Source organism: Citrus clementina, unplaced genomic scaffold (assembly GCF_000493195.1).
Source record: "Citrus clementina cultivar Clemenules unplaced genomic scaffold, Citrus_clementina_v1.0 scaffold_2, whole genome shotgun sequence".
Taxonomy (NCBI): Eukaryota; Viridiplantae; Streptophyta; class Magnoliopsida; order Sapindales; family Rutaceae; genus Citrus; species Citrus x clementina.
This window is the reverse complement of record NW_006262688.1, coordinates 19,224,326-19,230,375: the sequence shown is the minus strand read 5'-3', so window position 1 is coordinate 19,230,375 and position 6,050 is coordinate 19,224,326. Positions and strand designations below refer to the sequence as shown.

The 6,050-nt window shown below is 37.3% G+C and overlaps 1 non-coding gene across 1 annotated transcript; it reads right to left on the bottom strand.

Annotated features, from left to right (window-relative positions):
• Window positions 1–848: 848 nt before the first annotated feature.
• Window positions 849–952, bottom strand: LOC112101330. Its single transcript, XR_002907456.1, has one exon. It is a non-coding gene; the product is annotated as a small nucleolar RNA R71 (small nucleolar RNA).
• Window positions 953–6,050: the final 5,098 nt, after the last annotated feature.

Below are 6,050 nucleotides of genomic sequence, written 5' to 3'. Positions count from 1 at the left end.
TTTTTGGCACCGTTGCCAGGGAGGTAAGTTATTTTAATTCGTAAAATTAATTTTTGTGAATAATTTCCTTTATTTGTTTTCTTGTATTTTTTTATTATTAAAAAAAAGGAAAAAAGTAAATTTGCATTTAGAGGTTAGTATTTCTTTTCTTTTTCTCTTCTTTAAAATTCTGTAATTTAATTTTCAAGTTATTTTTTTCTTCTTTGTAATTTTTGTTTATCTTACTAATTTTTTTAGTTAATTTATTTCACATATTTTTTGTGTATTTTTATAGTAAGGTTGTAATAGCGTAATAACGTTAGTACCGTAATTTCTCTTTTTTCTTTATTTTTATTTGTTTTGTTCCCATTTATGTTCTTTGCATGCATGGTCGAAGGTCATTATTACCTAATCTTGAGCCTATATACCTTGAATTAGAAAAAACACTGCGCACACACAAACACGTTAAAAATAAAATGGATTTGCAACAACAAGCACCACCACAGGAGAGGCCATTTAAGGACTACTTCAGTCCCTTAGCTAATTTGAGCACATCATGCATAAGATACCCAAATGTAGCTGCTAGGAGTTTTGAACTAAAACCTAGTGTACTAAATTGTCTCCCAACATTCTATGGCCTAGAAAATGAGGACCCATATAATCATTTGAATGATTTTCATGCTGTTTGTCAAACATTTAGATATGAGAATTTTTCAGATGATGACATTAAACTTAGACTATTCCCATTTTCTTTAAAGGATAGAGCTCGTTCATGGTTAAATACTTTGCTTGCTAATAGCATTGCATCATGGAAACAAATAGTAACGAAATTTTTGAATAAATATTTCCCACTGCATAAAACCAATGCTATTCGCAGGGAAATTTCAGAGTTTACCCAGAGAGAAGACAAGCAGTTTTTCGAAACATGGGAGCGATTCAATGGGCTACTCTTAAAGTGTCCACATCATGGGTACGAGAAATTGCACCAATGCCAATACTTTTTGGAGGGATTATTGCTGAATGTGAAAGAATGGCTAATGGCAACAAGTGGAGGAGAGTTAATGTCAAAAAGTGCATCAGAGATTTGGAAATTCTTCCAGCGACAAGCGGATAATTCCCAGCAATGGAGTCGGTCACTCAGGAACACTAAAAGAATTAAAGGAGTAAATGAGGTTCACATTGGAGAGTCAAGTTCAGAAATTAAAAAAGTCAAAGCGATAATTGAAGGTCTCTCTCGACAAATAGCATCGTTATCAACTGCTAAATCAACAAAACCACATGACCATGACTCATACTTAGATCAAGCCAATGCCATAGGTGTAATGAGAAAACCATCAAATTATAACCCATACTCCAACACATATAACCCTGGATGGAGAGACCACCCCAATTTTTCATGGTCTCAAGGATTCCAACAAAATGGACCAACAGCTCCAGCTCCACCAATGCAACCAATTCCTCAAGCCTCTCAGCCCCCATTTAGACCATACAATCAGAACCAGAACTACTCTCAACCCAGACCATGGGAGGATACATTCCAGAATTTCAAGAATGTTACTCACTCTACGATTGAGCAACAGAACCGCACCGTTGATGGACTACGAAATGAATTGCGAGCAGGCTTCAACTCACAAGCCCAATCTATTTCAAGCCTTGAGAAGATAGTGGGACAACTTGCTTCTTCAGTTCAGACATTGGCAATGACTATTGAGAAACACAAGTTTCCAAGTCAACCAGTGTCTAATCCTAAAGGAGTGCATGAAGCAAGTACCAGTTCACCACAGTAGCATGGAGAGGTCAAAGCAGTCATGACCTTGCGAAAAGGAAAAGAAGTCGACAACAAAGTGGAGATGCCAGTGACAAAAGAAAATCAAATTGTACCTGTGAATGTTGAGGACTCACCATCGGAAGAGAAAGAAGAAACCAACCCACGAGAATATGTTCCCAAAGCTCCATTTCCTCAGAGGTTAGCTAAAGGAAAGAAGGGAAAATCCACAGGTGAGATTCTTGAAATCTTCAAATAGGTAAGTGTTAACATCCCTTTGCTTGATGCTATTAAACAAGTTCCATCTTATGCTAAGTTTCTTAAAGACCTTTGTACTAAAAAGAGAAACATTCACATTCAAAAGAAGGCATTTTTAACAGAAAACGTTAGCTCTATACTCCAACATAAAATTCCTCTAAAATGCAAAGACCCAGGCTCCCCCACTATCTCATGTAGCATAGGGAACCACACAATTGAGAATGCTTTGTTGGATTTAGGAGCTAGTGTAAATCTTTTGCCTTACTCTGTATTCGTGAAACTTGGACTGGGAGAATTACACCCAACTCCAGTGGTGTTGCAGCTTGCAGATCAGTCCACAAAAATACCTCGTGATATTGTAGAGGACGTGCTTATCCAGGTAGACAAGTTTTATTTTCCTGTTGATTTCATTGTAATTGACACTTAACCAATACAGGATTCAAGGAAGCACATCCCCATTATCCTAGGCCGACCTTTCTTGGCAACTGAGGATGCTTACATTCAATGCAGGACTGGAAATAAGCAGTTGTCCTTCGGCAACATGACTATGGAACTGAACATCTTCAATATTGCCAAACAACCTCACAATGCAGATGATGAAATTGTTGATGTGGATTTAATTAAAGCATTAGTTGATGACACATTTCTTTCAAACCTTAGTGATGACCCTTTACAAACATGTTTAACTCACTTTGGTTTGGATTTTGATAATGACAGATCAGTCGATGAGGTCAACGCCCTGCTTGACTCAGCACTATCCATGGACACTAATAAATAGAAGTCAAGAGTTGAACAACTAGCACCATCAGAGAAGAAACTCATCCCATCATTAGAATCACTACCGAAACTCGAGCTCAAACCATTACCCAACACCCTGGAATATGCATTTTTGGGAGAAGAAAGTACTCTACCGGTAATCATCTCATCATCCCTAAATAACGAACAAAAAGTTAAGTTGTTGGATGTTTTAAAAGAGCACAAAGGAGCATTAGGATGGACCATAGCAGACATTAAAGGTATAAACCCAGTAGACTGCATGCATTACATTCACCTTGATGAAAATGCTAAATCTACTAAGGAAATGCAACGTCGGTTAAATCCTAACATGAAAGAAGTTGTTTCATATAGTCGTCTTCAGATGAGCTTTCGGTTTCATCAGGGTCAGTGTCACGAGAGGTTGGTGGGAAAAAGGTTTTGGAGAGTTTATAACACCTACCCTTTTTACCACATCACCTCTTATCCCTTCCATCGGTCCAACTTATCACCCATTTGCCTCGATGCTTTCCCCCATCAAACAGTATGATCCTTCCAAGTTATTTGGTATGACTCATACTCTTTTCAGAGATAATCCCTTACCACCTCCACCTAAACCTAAACCAAAGCCTAAACCTCAACCACGACCCGTCACATTTCGTCAATCATCCATTTCTATCCCAGGAAATCAATCCCTTGGTTATACACCAGCATCACCACCAGCTAATCACTAATGGCATCACTAATCACTCATATATACCATATTTTGTTTTAACGGCAGTTTTCCACTCATCTCCCTCTCTAATTCTAATTTGATGATATCCACTTTTAAGATCAATTTTACTAAACACACAAGAACCATGCAATTCATCAATCATGTCATCAACTATAGGAATAGGATGTCTATACTTTACAATGATTTTATTGATTGCACAACAGTCAATGCACATCCTCCATGTTCCATCTTTTTTGGGCACTAGTAGAGCTAGTACTGCACATGGACTCATGTTCTCCCTCACATATCCCTTTGCCAAGAGTTCTTCAACTTGCCTTTGAAGCTCTTTTGTCTCCTTGGGGTTGCTTCTATATGTGGGCCTATTAGGAATATTACCTCAAGGGATAAAGTCTATTTGATGCTCAATTCCCCTAATATGTGGCAAACTATTAGGAACTTCATTTGGAAACACATCATTAAAGTTCTGCAAAAGAGTCACAATAGCACTAGGCAAAGAAGTGTTAAGCTCATTAGTATGTAAACAAGCCTCTTTGCACAAAAGTACAATGATAGGCTGTTTTGAAGAGAAAGCCCTTTTAATCTCACTCTCTTTTGCAAACAGATTCACTTGCGGCCTCTCTTTTCTCTCAACAATATTCTCTTTTTTTTTCTATCTTTCCACTTGTTTTTCTCTCAATCTCTCTTTCTTTTGTACTCTCACTCTCTTTTCGTATTGACATTTGATCCTCATACACTTGTCTAGGTGTTAAAGGTACAAGAGTGATTTGCTTTTTATTCATTACAAAAGAATATCTATTTAAGTAACCATAATGTATCACACGCCCATCATATTGCCAAGGTCTCCCCAAAAGAATGTGTGCAGCATGCATGGGTACTACATCACATACAACCTCATCCTTATATCTCCTAATAGAGAATAAAACTAGCACTTGTTTATTTACTTTAACTTCCCCACAATCATTCAACCATTATAGCTTATATGGCCTAGGATGTTTCAAAGTTTTCAAATTCAATGTTTCAACTAAACTAGTGCTAGGTACATTAGTACAACTTGCACTATCAATTATCATACTACATACCTCATCTTTGATGTGGCATCTAGTATGAAAGATGTTATCATTTTGTACCTCTGCATCTTCTCTTGCTTGCATGTTGAGAGCACACCTAACAACCATCAATTTACCATCAACAAGATACTCAACACCATCATTAGCATCCTTCAAAGGTGGCATAGGATCATCATCTGATTCACTCTCGGTTTCAACATCACCATCATCCCTCAAGATCAATGCTCTCTTATTTGGGCATTGAGATGCGACATGACCTGTCCCAAAACATTTAAAACACTTAATATCTCTATTTCTAGAGTGTTGGAAATCAGATTTATTAGAGTGTTGGAAATCATATTTACCTTTACTTTAGTTGCCTCGCTCTTTATGATCCTTCAATGGCTCAATCTTATGCTTTGAAACAGCCTTTTCATCTTTGCTCCATTTTAACTTCCATGAGGAAGATCAACCTTTCTTTTTAGTTTTCGTTCCACTTTCATGGCCATGTGAACCATGTCTTCCAACTCAAGTCAACCACATTAGCAATATCTTGATTTAAACCATGTAAAAATCTGGCCATAGTGGCCTCTCGTTCTTCTTCAATGTTGGCTAGAATCATGATTATTTCCATCTCCCTGTGATAATCTTCTACACTTCTAGATCCTTGAGTAAGACTTTGAAGTCTTTGGTGCAGCTCCCTATAATAATGACTAGGAACAAATCTCCTCCTCATGATGACCTTCATCTCCTCCCAAGTGCTATAGGTCTTTCACAATTTTGTCTCCTACTCAAAACAAGCTGATCCCACTAAATAATAGCATAATCCATAAATTCAACAATAGCTAGTTTTACCTTTTTCTCCTCAAAGTAGTTGTGGTAATCAAATACTAGCTCCACCTTTTTTTTCCCACTCCAAATAAGCTTCCGGATCATTTTTACCTTGGAAAGAAGGAATTTTCAATTTGATACTCCCCAAATCACGATCTGTATGTCCTTCCCTTCTATTATCTCTTCCACACATGTCAACGGTGGCCTGGTCATCAAAAGTATCTAGGTCATCACAATCTTCTTCTCTTATGGCATCACGCCCTTGATTACTTCTTACATTAGGAGCTATTGATTGGAAATGACAGTGTCTTACCTCTCTAATTTGTCACGGATCTCTCCAAACATCATATTCATGTGCTCAAATTGTTGTTGCATGGTTGATTGGTCTATAGCTTCTTGATCTTTTGACATATTTGTTATCTAAAAAGAATGTTAGCAAAAAGACCTCACAACACTCCCTCACGTGTTTATCACACAAATTGGCTTTTATCCTCTAATGATCTCACAAACTTTTGCCTTTTACCAAACTTAATTCTCTCTTTCAATTCTTTATTGAACTAAATAAACAAAATCAAGAAAAACCCAGGTGGCACACCAAATATGACAAACCAGCACACTAAACAAAGAAAGGAATTAAGAGGGCACAAAGAACGACAAAAGGAAATTGAAGAAAAGAAAACAA